Source organism: Lemur catta, chromosome 3, assembly GCF_020740605.2.
Source record: "Lemur catta isolate mLemCat1 chromosome 3, mLemCat1.pri, whole genome shotgun sequence".
NCBI classification, from domain to species: Eukaryota; Metazoa; Chordata; class Mammalia; order Primates; family Lemuridae; genus Lemur; species Lemur catta.
Window position 1 is genome coordinate 120,937,112 of NC_059130.1, and position 14,454 is coordinate 120,951,565.

At 37.0% G+C, this 14,454-nt stretch overlaps 1 protein-coding gene and 1 pseudogene across 1 annotated transcript in view; one reads left to right on the forward strand and one right to left on the reverse strand.

The window, feature by feature from the left end:
- The window catches only part of RERE (arginine-glutamic acid dipeptide repeats), a 397,407-nt gene that overhangs the window by 36,256 nt on the left and 346,697 nt on the right, over positions 1-14,454 (forward strand). The gene's annotated exons all lie outside the window — the stretch shown is intronic.
- Positions 3,620-4,433, reverse strand: LOC123634521 (annotated as a pseudogene).

The window sequence follows — 14,454 nt, forward strand, 5'->3', positions numbered from 1 at the left end:
CCTAGGTACCAGCCACAGCTCCACCATTTTGACCATCTCAACCATTGTATGTTTTTCTAAGTCTAGATTTTGAAATTGTGGTTCTTGTTCTAGTGTTAACACTCATGCATCTAGGATGGTATTGCAATAGAAATATAAGGTGAGCCTTAAATCTGACTCACATAGGTAATTTCAAATTGTCTAATAGCCACATTAGAAAAAAATAAAAGGAATGGGTAAAAATAATTTTAATAATATATTTTATTTAACCTAATATGTTCAAAATATTATCATTTCAACATGTAAATAATATAAAAATTAGTGATGAGTTTTTTTACATTCTTTTTTTCATACTAAATATTTAAAATCCAGTGTGGATTTTACACTTACATCTAAGTTTGAATTAGCACATTTCAGGAGCTCAATAGCCACTTGTGGTTGTTGTCTACAGTGAAGATCTAAGGAATAATTTAAAGCAAAGCTAAGCCAAAATGCTAATAATATAGGTGTGGGCAAAGATGAGAGACTTTATTTTCTGAGGATAGCTTTTATAGTTATTTTTTTAAAAGGTAATTTGTAGGCCGGGCACGGTGGCTCACGCCTGTAATCCTAGCACTCTGGGAGGCCGAGGCGGGTGGATGGTTTGAGCTCAGGAGTTGGAGACCAGCCTGAGCAAGAGCGAGACCCCGTCTCTACTAAAAATAGAAAGAAATGATCTGGCCAACTAAAATATATATAGAAAAAATTAGCTGGGCATGGTGGCACATGCCTGTAGTCCCCCCTACTTGGGAGGCTGAGGCAGGAGGATCGCTTAAGCCCAGGAGTTGGAGGTTGCTGTGAGCTAGGCGGATGCCACGGCACTCACTCTAGCCCGGGCAACAAAGCGAGACTCTGTCTCAAAAAAAAAAAAAGGTAATTTGTGATAGATTGGTTCATATGACCATAGTAAGTTTTTGCTGCAGGCTGGAATTTAAACATTGAAGAGCCAGCATAGTAAAAATGTTACGGAATTAAAAAAAAAATCCAGGAACCTTGAAGCTTGGTCATATCCAGTTCTTCCTTTTCAAATATTGAAAACAAAAAAAAAGGTAGAGAGGATCTAACTGTATCTACACTATTTTATTAATTGCTTTAGGGGAAAAGAGATCTGAAGCATATATGGCCAAATGTTAACATTTATTAAATCTTTGGCCAGGTACGGTGGTGGCTCACTCCTATAATCCCAGTACTTTGGGAGGCCAAGATGAGAGATGGCTGAGGCCAGGAGTTCGAGACCAGCCTGGGCAAGACAGTGAGACCCTGTCTCTACAAAAAATAAAATAAAAGAAATCTTAGTGGTGGGTACATGGTATCCCATGTATTATTCTGTAATAGTCATCTGTATGCTGAAGTATTTCATGAAAAAATTTAAAGATATAAAGAATTTGATTCATAAAAGCAAAATGTGAATAAGAACATTATTTGATGTGTTATAAATTCTGGAAGTGATACTGTGCTTGTACTTTTATGTAGTGGTGGTATTTCTTTTACCTTCAATTAATAGTGAGTTGTAGAAAAATGGCAACTTATTCTCAGCATCTGCTTTCTTTGGGTGAGACTTGTTATGAAGACATACCATCTGGATATGATTTAATGTAATTTCATGTTATTGCTATAGCATTTCAAAGAATGGAATATTTCTTAAACATCTCTGTTTAGACAGATGTTTTCACTTACAGATCTTTAAATCGAGATGTCAAACAGTATTGACATTTTTGAAGTTTAAAAATCCCTTAAACTTTTTTTGGTAATTCAATCAACAAAAATTCTTTTTTATTTGATATTGTATTAAAGGTACAGACCAGATGTTTACTTGTTCAGTGGAAATAGATCTTATTATTTTTTTTGAAGAAGTACATTTCTTTTCCATTCAAACATTGATTTTCCTTGTTTAGTTCCTCAAAGCCAAACTAAAGTTCCTGTCAAAGAAAGGTACAGTATGTAATCTTATTCCTTTCTTTGATTGATTTTTAAGTTTACTTTGTAGAATTTTATTTGGAATGATGCTTCAAGAGGATGAAGTAAATCAACGTTATGTATCAGAAACAAATTACTTGAAGTAATACTAAGTTTCAGTCCAATGTAGGTTAAATCTAGATTTTTTTTTTTTTTAAATCTGTCCTGCTGGATAGAGTACAGTGGTGTCATCATAGCTCACTGCAACTTCCAACTCCTTGGTTCAAGAGATTCTCCTGCCTCAGCCTCCTGTGTAGCTGAGACTATAGGCACACACAACCATGCCTGGCTAATTTTTCTATTTGTAGTAGAGGCGGGGTCTCCCTCTTCCTCAGTCTGGTCTTGAACTCCTGAGCTCAAGCAATCCTCCTACCTCGGCCTCCCAAAGTGCTAGGATTATAGGTGTGAGCCACCGTGCCCGGTGGTTTTTAAAAATTTTTAAATTGTATTTATTTATTTATTTTGAGACATAGTCCTGCTCTGTTGCTCTGTGTAGAGTGCAGTGGTGTCATTATAGCTCACTGCAACCTCAAACTTCTGGGCTCAGGTGATCCTTCTGCCTCAGCCTCCTGAGTAGCTGGGACTAGAGGCACATGCCACTACATCTGGCTAATTTTTCTATTTTTTGTGGTCTCACTATCATTCAGGCTGGTCTCTAATTCCTGACTGCAAGCATTCCTTTTGCCTTGGCCTCCCAAAGTGCTAGAATTACAGGTGTGAGCCACCGTGCCCAATCTAGATCTGTTTTTTTATTCAAAATATGTTTGTTACTGAGTATGTATTTCTATATAACACAGTTGAAGCCCCTACCTTTATGGAATTTGTTAGAGATAACAGCTGTTTGTATTTTGGTCTTTTCTTTGAATCTGTTTTTGTAGTCATATAGATTATAAAATTGGAAAAACATATATACACACACATATATGTATATATGTCAGTTTTACTGTTTTACAATATATACACATACTTACAGTATATATGCATATATAGTTTTATATCTTTTCCTAAAATAGCATTTGCAGCATAAACAATTTCTCACAATTTTAAAGTCTTTAACAAACTTACTTTAAAGGGCTTTCTTTTTGTCTGAGTATAAAAGTATTATATGCTAATTATAAATTTTACATAATACAGAAATATATAATTTAGCAAATAAAAGTTCCTAATAGTTTTCACCTCCCAAATGATAACTGTTACTAGTTTGGTGTATATTATTTCTAACTTCTTCTATAAAAACATTTATGCTATTTGTATTTTCTATCTTTTTTTAATTAACAAAAATAAGATTGTACTCTATATACTGTACTTTGACTTTTTTTAACTTAACCACAAATCATGAACATTTTCCCACATAGGCACACAATACATAGTCTATTTTTAATAATTACATGGTATTCCACAGGAAGATATGTTAGTGTTATAATTTAGCCAGTTCCCTCATGATGGATGTTTGGGTTGCTTTCAGTTGTTTGCTATTATGAAAGGTGCAGTTAACATCCTTGTTAATATCTTTTCATCAGCCTGTGAATATTTTTGTAGAATGAATTTCTAAAAGTGCAATTACTGAGTCAAAAGTTAGGCACATTAAAACAATTTTTTGGCCATCCTAAATTGTTCATTAAGGTATGAATTTTACAAACATTATTCATATTAGTGGTAATGGTGGAACTGGAGGGTATTGTGTCTTCTCCAAACTGCACAGTGAGAACCACCAATAGTGTGGTGGCACTTAGGACCCTTTACAAGGCCACGGCTCTTGGGGTCTGCAGATATCAGTTTACATATCTCCCTGTGCCTGTCGATTGGTTTGGTGACCCACTATGTTTTAGGATTCCTTTTGATAGCCTTATGGAATGGATCAATGAAGATAACCTCAAAAAAGTTGCACGTGAAATCTTCACCAACCCAGTAAGAATTCAGGACTCTTAGAGCCCCACAGTGGCATCCAGCTCGCTCCTTGTCAACAGACTGAAGGCTTGGAGCAAACTTTAGTTGGTTAACACAGGCTTGTCACAGGCGCTCTTAGTAACTGGGTGTTTGTGGCCACCACGGTACACACAAATCTGCGGTCTCCAACCCCCGGGCCGTGGGGGGAGAAAATTGTCTTCCACGAAAGTTAGGGAAGTGGCAGGGTGAGTGAGTGAAGCTTCATCTGTATTTACAGCCGCTCCCCATTGCTTGCGTCACTGCCTGAGGACCCCACACCCCCATCTGTGGAAAAATTGTCTTCCATGAAACCGGTCCGTGGTGCCGAAAAGATTGGGGACTGCTGCTATATGTGCCATAACCTTGCTTGGCCTTATATCCCAGTCTGTGTGCTTTTTCCCGCTGGGTGGGGTAGGGAGCCCTGTGCAGTGTAGAGAGCTGGCAGCATTGCCTGCAGCAGACCCTTGGAAGAAAGTGCATTACATCAAACTGCTTCTTCCTCATAGCTCCTGGATGTACTTGTATGTACCCATCTTGGCTTACTGATGGCTGCCGCCAGAAAGAAAGGTGGCATGTTTTACATTTTAATAGAAATTGCTAAGTTAGCCTCTAAAAAGATTGTACCAATTTACATTCCTGTGGGCAGTGCATTAGCCGTAGGTTTTTAAAGTACAGCAGTTTATTGAGTGCTTGCAGTGTGCCACGGTACTGTTCTAGGTCACTGTGATCCTTCCCATGTTCTTCATGCAGTGCAAGTACAGTTATTTCTGCAGATGAGGAAACTGAGGACACAGCTAGTAAGTGGGAGGGCTGTAAGTAACTGAGGCAGTCTGCTTCCAGAGCCTGTGCTCTTAATCACTAGGTGACATTTCTTCTTAGATCTAGATTTGGCCAAAACATTCAATGCTACTATAATATTGCAAATGTAGCTTTTGTTACTGAGAAAGTAAATCCCTCATTATTCATAATCCATGGGGAATGACTCCTTCCAGTCAACAGTTTTTTTTATTTTAATTAAATACCCGTTGTGTCAGGTACAGTACCTCATGACAGTACCTTACTTATCATAATAATATTCTGAGGTGAGGATTTTCTTTCCATGACAGCTGAAAACACTGTGTTCAGTGATACCAGCTCTTTGTATTATAGAAAACAGAACTTTCTGTTGTGGTTGTTTCAAGTTTTGTTTTAGATAATCTTCAATATATCATTGTACTTTAAAAATAATGTTTTTTACATCCTTTAAAATGGTTCAGAATTCAGTGTCTTAAGGTTGTCATTCTGAATTAGGCAACCTACCTATCATTTTGTGCATGGACATTTATTGGGTTAGTAATTTCTTATGGAATACAATGGATTGGGGCCGGCACGGTGGCTCATGCCTGTAATCCTAGCACTCTGGGAGGCCAAGGCGGGTAGATCGCTCGAGGTCAGGAGTTCAAGACCAGCCTGAGCAAGAGCGAGACCCCGTCTCTACTAAAAACAGAAACAAATTAGCTGGCCAACTAAAATATATATGGAAAAAATTAGCCGGGCATGGTGGTGCATGCCTGTAGTCCCAGCTACTCGGGAGGCTGAGGCAGTAGGATCGCTTAAGCCCAGGAGTTTGAGGTTGCTGTGAGCTAGGCTGATGCCACGGCACTCACCCTAGCCAGGGCAACAAAGTGACACTCTGACTCAAAATAAATAAGTAAATAAATAAAAATACAATGGATTGGGATTGGAAGTGCAGTATTTTAAGTAAATCTTCCATGTGTGATTATTTTTGTTTTTTTTCTTGAAATTGCTTTTTTCCCCAAAATGAAATGCAGCAGAAAATTTCCCCCCAGGTAAATAATGTCTTTTACTCCATCAAATCATTGCCACAAATTAACAGAAAACAGTGTTAGGTTTAAGATTTTTTAAAAATGGTTTTTAGGCTTAACCTTTTCTTATAACCCGAATGGCTTAGATATCAAGAATTCTTTCTTCAGTTGGTGATTGTGACTTATGGAGTCTCCTTGTTGCTTACCTGGTACAAACAGCTTTTGCACCCCTTAGCTTAGAACAGGGGTTGGCAAACTTTTTCTATAAATGGTCAGATAGCAACTGTTTTAAGCTATGTGGGCCACATGGTCTTTGTCACAATTATTCAGCTCTACCCTTATAGGCCCAAAGCATAAATACGTGCTTTTACAACAGATGGGTATGGCTATGTTCCAATAAAACTTTATTTACAAAAACAGGTTGCAGTCCAGATTTTGTCTGTGGGCCATAGTTTGCTGACTGCTGGCCTTTAGAAGATGCCTGATAAACATTTTTTTTGCCTAAGACTGATGGGCTCCTTCTCTTAAGTATACTGGATTCTCTTGGAACTTGGGATGTAAAATGGGTTGCCGTTGTCCCCCTAGTCAACACCTACATTTTTGAGGCTTTGGAGCTCCTATACTATGAGAATTGAACCAAAGGCTCTTCAGGGGCAAGCATCAGTGTTGTTACACATATTCATAAGTGAATGAATGAGTGGATTCAGATATTTATTTTATCTTTTGTGTTATAAACTTAGGACTTTTGGGCACCTACCTGGCCCATAAATTTCTTCATTTTCTTTAACAGGAAGATATCCTGTGCTATTCCATATGGTAGGCACTAGCCTCATGTGGCTGTTTAAATTAATTCAAATTAAATAAAATTTAAAATTAAGTTCTCAGTCACACTAGCCACATTTCAAATGTTCAGTAACCACATGTGACCAGTGGGTGCTGCATTGGGCAGTACAGGTACAGAATATTTCCATTATTGCCAAAAGTTCTACTGGGCAACACTAGTTTAGAATCCTGACTTAGGGATTACAGGAAAAATGACATAGAAATGATAATAAAGTATAATGAATAAAAGATACTTTCATTATCTTCTGGGATACGTATATGGTTTACACTTCTTTTCTGGAAATAATTTTTTACCGTGGTCAGAATCATAATATAGAGTATTTCTCTTTAAGTACATTTTGTAATCAAATTTCCTCTTAGTTATGTCTGTCTTGAAGTTATAGCTGACAATCAAAATTCTGGAAACATGTTCTTTTTACACCTCAGAGTAGCCAAATATACAAGATATATATATATATATATATATATATAACTTTATTTGGAAGAAAGTCATTATGCCACTAAATAATTGTAAAGAAAAAGGCATCATTCAGCAAATGGATGTCTTTGTGAAGTCATGGTCTCCACGCTGCAGACTAGGGCTGTGATGATGCCAGGTCTGTAGCCCTCCACCTCACATCTTATCTGTTCATCATTGCTTTTATTTCACCTGTTTATTAAACCTAGGATTCCTGGTTCACTTTCTCTCACCACCCATCCTTCCCTTCCTCCTCTTGAACTGATGACCTCACTGCCTATTTCATAGAGAAAATAGAAGCCATCAAATTGGAACTTCTCAATTTCCAATGCTACATATCTGTAATACGCGACTGTTTACGGTTTCTGGTATACAAAATTATTGATAATAGTCAATTTATTAAAGTCAAAAAAATCTAAAGCCCAGTTTTCCTTAAGCCTTTAATTCAATTTATAAATCTTATTAGTATATTCATTAATCCAGTACATTTTATATAAAGATAAAAGAAAATAATTTGTTCAATATAGCTTTTGATACATGTTATTTCAAGTCAAATGCACTTAATTCTCTTTAAACATTTAGTTCCACTTATAACATAAATTACATTCAAAAATTGAATAAACAAATGTCTAAAAAAGCTTACAACCCCTTAAAACAAAACCTTCTCCAAGTACTTATACAACTTTTGTAAATATAATTAAATTTCAAAGTACAGTGAATTTCCTTTCACCCAAACGTATCTTTCGTGTTTTCCTGTTTTGGTAAGTGCCGCTTAGTTGTCTAAGCTAGCAACCCTGGGCTGTGCTCTTCTCCCCCCCACCATTTAGAATCAAGTATTGTTTTTTTTTCTCATTTATCTTCCTAGTCCATTATCCTAGTTCAGGCCACTGTCTTTTGCCAGAATTACTTTACAACTTCGAAACCAGTCTGCCTATTCAAATCCTCTGCCTTCCAATTTGTTCTTCACCACTGTAGTCCTTTTGATCTTTTGTTTTGTTTTACAGCAGCTTTATTGAGATAAAATTCAAATATCATACAGCTTACCCGTTTAAAGCATACAGTTGTTTTTGTATGTTCACAGTGTTGTGCAACCATCACCACAATTTCAGAACATTGAATTATGCCCAGAAGAAATTCTGTATCTGTTAGCAGTTATTCTTCATTTCCTTCCCTATCCATCCCCTAGCCCTAAGCAACCCCTAATCTACTTTCTGTCTCTATGGATTTGTCCATTCTGGACATTTCATGTAAATGGAATCATATAGTCTTTTGTGACTGGCTGCTTTGACTTGGCATAATGTTTTCAAGGTTCACCCATGTTGTAGCATACATCTGCACTTCATTTCCTTTTATTGCTAAATAATAGTCTGTTGTATGGTTATACCACATTTATTCATCCATTAATAGACATTTGGATTGGTTCTACTTTTTGGCTATTATAAATAATGTTGCTGTGAACATTCATGTACAAACTTTTGTGTGGACTTTTGTTTTCATTTCTCTTGGGAATGTATACCTAGGATTGAAATTGTAGGGTAATATGGCACCTCTACGTTTAACATTTTGAGGAACCGCCAAACTGTTTTCCAGAGTGGCTACAACATGTTACAGTACCACCAGCAATGTATGAATGTTCTGATTTCTCCACATCATCACTAATTTTTGTTATTATCTGCCTTTTTGATTGTAGCCATTCTGGTGACTGCGAAGTGATATCTTATTGTAGTTTTAATGCGCATTTCCGTAATGATGTTGAGCATCTATCTTGTAGTTATTGGTCTTTTGCTATTTTCTTTGGAGCATTTTGATGTTTTAAAAATACAAATCTGGGCCGGGTGCGGTGGCTCACGCCTGTAATCCTAGCACTCTGGGAGGCCGAGGCGGGTAGATCGCTCAAGGTCAGGAGTTCAAGACCAGCCTGAGCAAGAGAGAGACCCCGTCTCTACTAAAAAATAGAAACAAATTAGCTGGCCAACTAAAATATATATGGAAAAAATTAGCCGGGCATGGTGGCACATGCCTGTAGTCCCAGCTATTCGGGAGGCTGAGGCAGTAGGATCGCTTAAGCCCAGGAGTTTGAGGTTGCTGTGAGCTAGGCTGACGCCACGGCACTCACTGTAGCCTGGGCAACAGAGCGAGACTCTGTCTCAAAAAAAAAAAAAAAAAAAAAAAAATACAAATCTGATTGTATTACTTTCCTAGGTAAAGCCCCTCTAGTGGTGAGCATTCTTCCCTTTTTCTTAGCCTGGTCAACTCTTGTTTATTTATGTTTTCAGGCGTCAGTTTAGATGTAATGTCCTTCAGGGAGCCTTCTCTGAACACCCACTGTTAGCACTCAACCCACCTTTTGTGATTATGATGGTTGTGTTTATTTATACTTCCTTTCTAACCAGACAGTAAGCACAAGTAGCAGAGATTATGCCTGGCACATGGAGGCATGTAGCTTTTTTCTTTTTTTTTTTAACATTTAACTTAAAAAAAAAAATTCTGTTTGGGAGTTTTAATTGGACCTGAGGCAGTATTTCATGACTTTTGTGCATCCTTTGTTTCCTCTCATGTTTTCCAGATGATGATGGGGAAGGATCCTATAGAGAGTGATGCATTGTTTACTCTGCATAGAGTGCTTGCCCCAGAGACAGAGGTCAAGTGAAACCTGTGCATACTCTGAGACTAGGACTGAGTGCAGAAGGAGCAGCCACAGCCTGCCCTGGGGATGCTCTTTGACCTGGCGGAGGCAGAGATGAGGGAAAGGGAAGACTGAGAATGGGAACCACAGAGTTGATAAGAAGCATGAGGCTCTGAGAAATAGCCTCCTAGGATTGGTACACCGCAGCTGGTGGCAGAGGTCTTTTTGACCTTAAGTTAGCTATTTGCGTGAGAATAAATATACTTAGTCAACTAATACCTTAACTTCTTGAATTATAGGCCAGACATTAAATTTTAATGCTGCATGGAAAAATCTGATCATGGAGATAGATATTTTTTCTTTTAGTTTTCAAGAAGGACCTCTTATTTCTGAACTGAGAAGTGAATTATACCCTATGCTTTTTTACAGGGTTGTACGAAACGACTAAAATAGAATTTGGATTTGTTTCTGTGAATGTGACTTACTGAGGTAAATATTATCATTGTCCATCAGGATGTCTAGGAATATTCTCCTGTTTTCATTTTTGTCCTCCAAACCTGCTGTAGATTGCAGATATGAAATTCTGTAGAGTCAGTGCTTTCTTTTCTCAGCTTATTGGGCCTAACTTCCTTGGCTCTTCCAGGCCTAGATTTTTGCTGATTGAAGGATTGTGATAATGTTTTAATTTTTTTCCCTGCTCAATGATGTAACTTTACTGTGGAAGACAAAGTGTTAATTTTCCATGGTCACAGATTTTTCAGGTATTTTGAACTTCTAGTCTTCATCTATGTGGCTTGGTTTCTCCATAAGCCTTGCCAGAAAGGGCGGGGTTAGGAAGAGATAAGAGGAGCTGACCTGATGGCAGCACATCAGTATTTGGAAAAGAAGTCTTGGAGAACTGAGGAAGGTGTTTAAAAAGGGTAGGCATCTCACATAATTTGGTGCATTGTCGGAAGAAAGCCCTCCCCAGGCTTCATTCAGAAGTAGCGAAGCTGAGGCCCCATGAAGTGGTGGTTCCTGTCCTCAGTGAATAGTAGGATTACATGCTGCTTGACCTTTCTGACTGATACTATGCTTTTCTGTCTTCAAACAAAATAAGCACCTTGCCCTGGTTATTCTAGGAACCAAATAAAATTTAAAGAGCTGGTTCCATGGAAATTACGATTATTCTTCATAGATTTGTTTATATGTTTTTTAAATATTAAATCAATAGACACAAGTCCTTGTGCTAAAATAAAAAGCTTGTGTTATACCCAGAAAGCTGATTTAGAATTTTTCATTCATTTATCAAATATTAGAATACCTGCTATGTGCAGTATATTCTCACCAGAATCTGTGGGAGACTCACAGATGAATCAGACATCGACCCTACTCATAAGGTGCTTCTATGTCAATACAGGTATTTTTGATGCGAGGCTGAAATTGGTAAGGGTCAAATGAAGTATTATTACTGAAGTGCTATAAAATTCAGAGGCAAAAACAATGACCTCTTCTGAAGGAGGAAGGAAATTAGATAAGGTTGGATGGAGAACGAGGCATTTGATCTGAATCTTTGAAGGGTTGATTGATGGGGAATGAGCTTTTTTGAAGCTTTACTAGCACAAAGGAGTGGCACAATAGAGTTGTGTTTTAGGAAAACTACTCTTTTCTAATATGTGATGAAAGGTAGAGACTGGAGACTGGGTGAAAAGCAATGGGACTCTAACATTTCTAAGTGGTAATGGAAATGAAAAGTTGTGATACACATGAGAGATGTTGTAAAGGTAGAATCAATTGGATTTGGCAATTGTTAGAACAAGGCATATTGTTACATCAGGGTGGGGTGCTTAAGCATGGATAATTTGGATTATGGCAGTACCATTAAACATTTGAGAACCGAGTAGGAGAAACTTATTTGAGGAAGAAGAGGCTAATAAATACGACTTTTCAGTGAACTCTATGTGTGCTTTTGTAATTGGGTAGATGGAAATATGTAAATAGATCTGGGAAATGTTATGTCTTAGTAAGAATTTCACATTGGGAAACCTGAAAATCCTCTAGTTTTAGGACAGGAGTGCTCCAGAAGAGAGGACGTTGTTTAAAGAACTCATTCTTCTTGCTTGCCTCTGTGGCTCCCTGTCCGTTAGCTCTGCTGTTAACCTGGAGCACTCAGATTCTTCCTTTGAGTTTTTATTTCTCTTTGGGGTTCTTTCAGTTTGATTCTCATTCTGGGGAGACAGGAAAGCGTAATGGTTGTGAGTGTGAGCACGAGAGCAGAAAGATTAGGTTTGAATCTTTGTTCTGCTACCTGTCTATTATGTAACCTTGTTAGAGTTATATAGAGTTATATAACTTCTTTGTCCCTCCATTCCTCATCTGTAAAATGGAGCTGATAATACTCACCTGATAGAGTTGTTTGTAAATTAATGGAATAATGTATGATGGTACATGGAATATAGTAAGTGGTCCATAAATGGTAGCTAATGTTACTACTGTGGCTGGTTCCCACTGCTTCTGATCCTAAAGGGTGTATCACTGCTCTTTTTTAAACCTGAATTTGTACAAAATCCTTTTCTTTGTTTTCACTAAGTATAAGTGACACAGCTGAATTTTGCAAAAAAAATTTTACTTAATATTAATAGAGAATATAAGGAAATAATTATTATAAATAGAGAAAAACCCCATAGAAACAGGGCTCACATCAAAGTCCTGTACGAATTGTTACCTATTTCTGGTCCTCTTGCTACCCTCCACATGACCGTTAGCCCTCCACACCAAGGAGCTGTCTCTGCCACACCTCTACCAGGTCCTCTCCAGATGCGTGCTAACAAAGCTTTTCGACTGACCTGGGACCCTTTTTTTTCATTCATCTTGGATTTTGTTCAGCGTCTTATCCAAGCCTGACTTTTCTGAACTGTGGTGATTGATATAAATGATTGATTGTCCAACTATTATAGGCCTAGGTCTACTTGTGGAGAATTTATTTTGAATTATGTCTCAGATAAATTTCCCTTTTCTCATATGGGAAATTGGCCTTAATCTGGGTCACACCATGTAATAGTGCCCCAATCATCAATAAATGTCATATATAATAAGAATAAGGAGTTATCATACATATGTCAGCAGGAAGATTGTCCCTAACATTTGAATTTTGTAGTGTTTTCCTTCATGTATATTGAATTTGGGTAGTGTTCTGAGTTCTCTATGGCTGTTTTGCAATAGTGGGTGTATAATGCACACAAGCTGCAATCAAAATAGCAGAGTAACTTAGTTATTGGGATAGGACTGGTACCCAATCTCTTGATTTTGAGTTTTTAAAAACTGTACTAAACCATATTTTCCAAAGAGGAGGAGGAAGAATTTTGCTGTTTCCATTCTGTTTTTTTCTTTTGTTTTCCTGTTTTTTCTTCTTTAGTAAGAATCTACTTTAAAAAATTTTAACTCTTCTTGTGAAGTAACTGTAGAAGTCTTTTATTCTTCTTTTTGAAATTAACCTACAGTTTGAGCCTGTGCCAACAAAGGCTTAAGGTGCCCTGGCTTGTTTCAGTTGTGTGGTTTTGGTCTTCTTTCTAGTCATTGAGTATATCCTTCATCCTTGCCTTTGGAAAGGGTGATGCTCTTTTCCATGCTACATCCAGTAAATTCTGAGGTGTACTGCCTGCTTTAATAATTCTCTTGCATGAAAGGGATTCTACATTTAAATTAATTTGTCAGAGGTAATAATTGACAGTAAAATACTAATTTTTCATTTTTCTGAAGGAAAAATAAAATGTTTCAGTGACTTAATAGTTCTCTTTTGCTTGATTTGACAATCTGTACTAAATATCTTTTTATATAGTACTTCAATGTTGAGGTGAGAGAATAATCCCACTTTTAAATTGACAAATAAAAATTGTATATATGTATTGTGTACATGTTTTGAAATATGTATACATCATGAAATTAAGCTGATTAATATGTATTACCTCATATACTTATTTTTTATGGTGAGAACACTTAAAATCTACTCTCTCAGCAATTTTCAAGAATATGGTACATTGTTAACTATAGTACACAAGTGTATGTTGTACAATATATCTCTTAAACTTACTCCTCCTAACTAAAATTTTGTATCCTTTGACCAACATTTCTCCCACCACCCCCAACCCCTCCCTGCTCCTAGTAACTGCCATTCTACTCTCTGCTTCTATAAATTCAACTTTTCTAGATTCCACAGGTAAGTAAGATCACGCAGTATTTGTCTTTCTGTGCCTGGCTTATTTCACTTAACATGATGTCTTCCAGGTTCATCCACGTTGTAGCAAATGACAGGATTTCCTTCTCTTAAAAGGCTTAATAGTATTCCATTGTGTATATATATTACCTTATCCATTCATTTGTTGTGGACACTTAAGGTTGATTCCTTACCTTAGCTATTGTGAATACCATTTTGTGTCCTTATATAATATTGAATAAATATCTTTATGATGAGTATTTTTGGTGAATAGAATTAGAATGTTTGGTATTTTGGCTGAACTAAACTTTAGAATGAAAAAAAGGTGAAATTCAATTAAATAAAAAAATATCAGTGAAGTACTTTATACCAGCTCTCTTAACCCAACTACGGTGTTTGATCAGCTATGTGGGGAGTTGAGAAAAACCATAATACACAAACCAGCAACCATGAGCTTATCTGGCTTTTCTTCCTAGTGTCTTACATATGTTCTTCTGATGAGATTATGGGAAATGCTATAAATTCTTTGTCCCTTAACATGGAGCATTACATTTAGTATTAGATTAGTGATGCAGTAGAGAATTTGATTTTGGCAGCCCATGTAGTCATTCACTTAGTGGTGAGTAGAGGA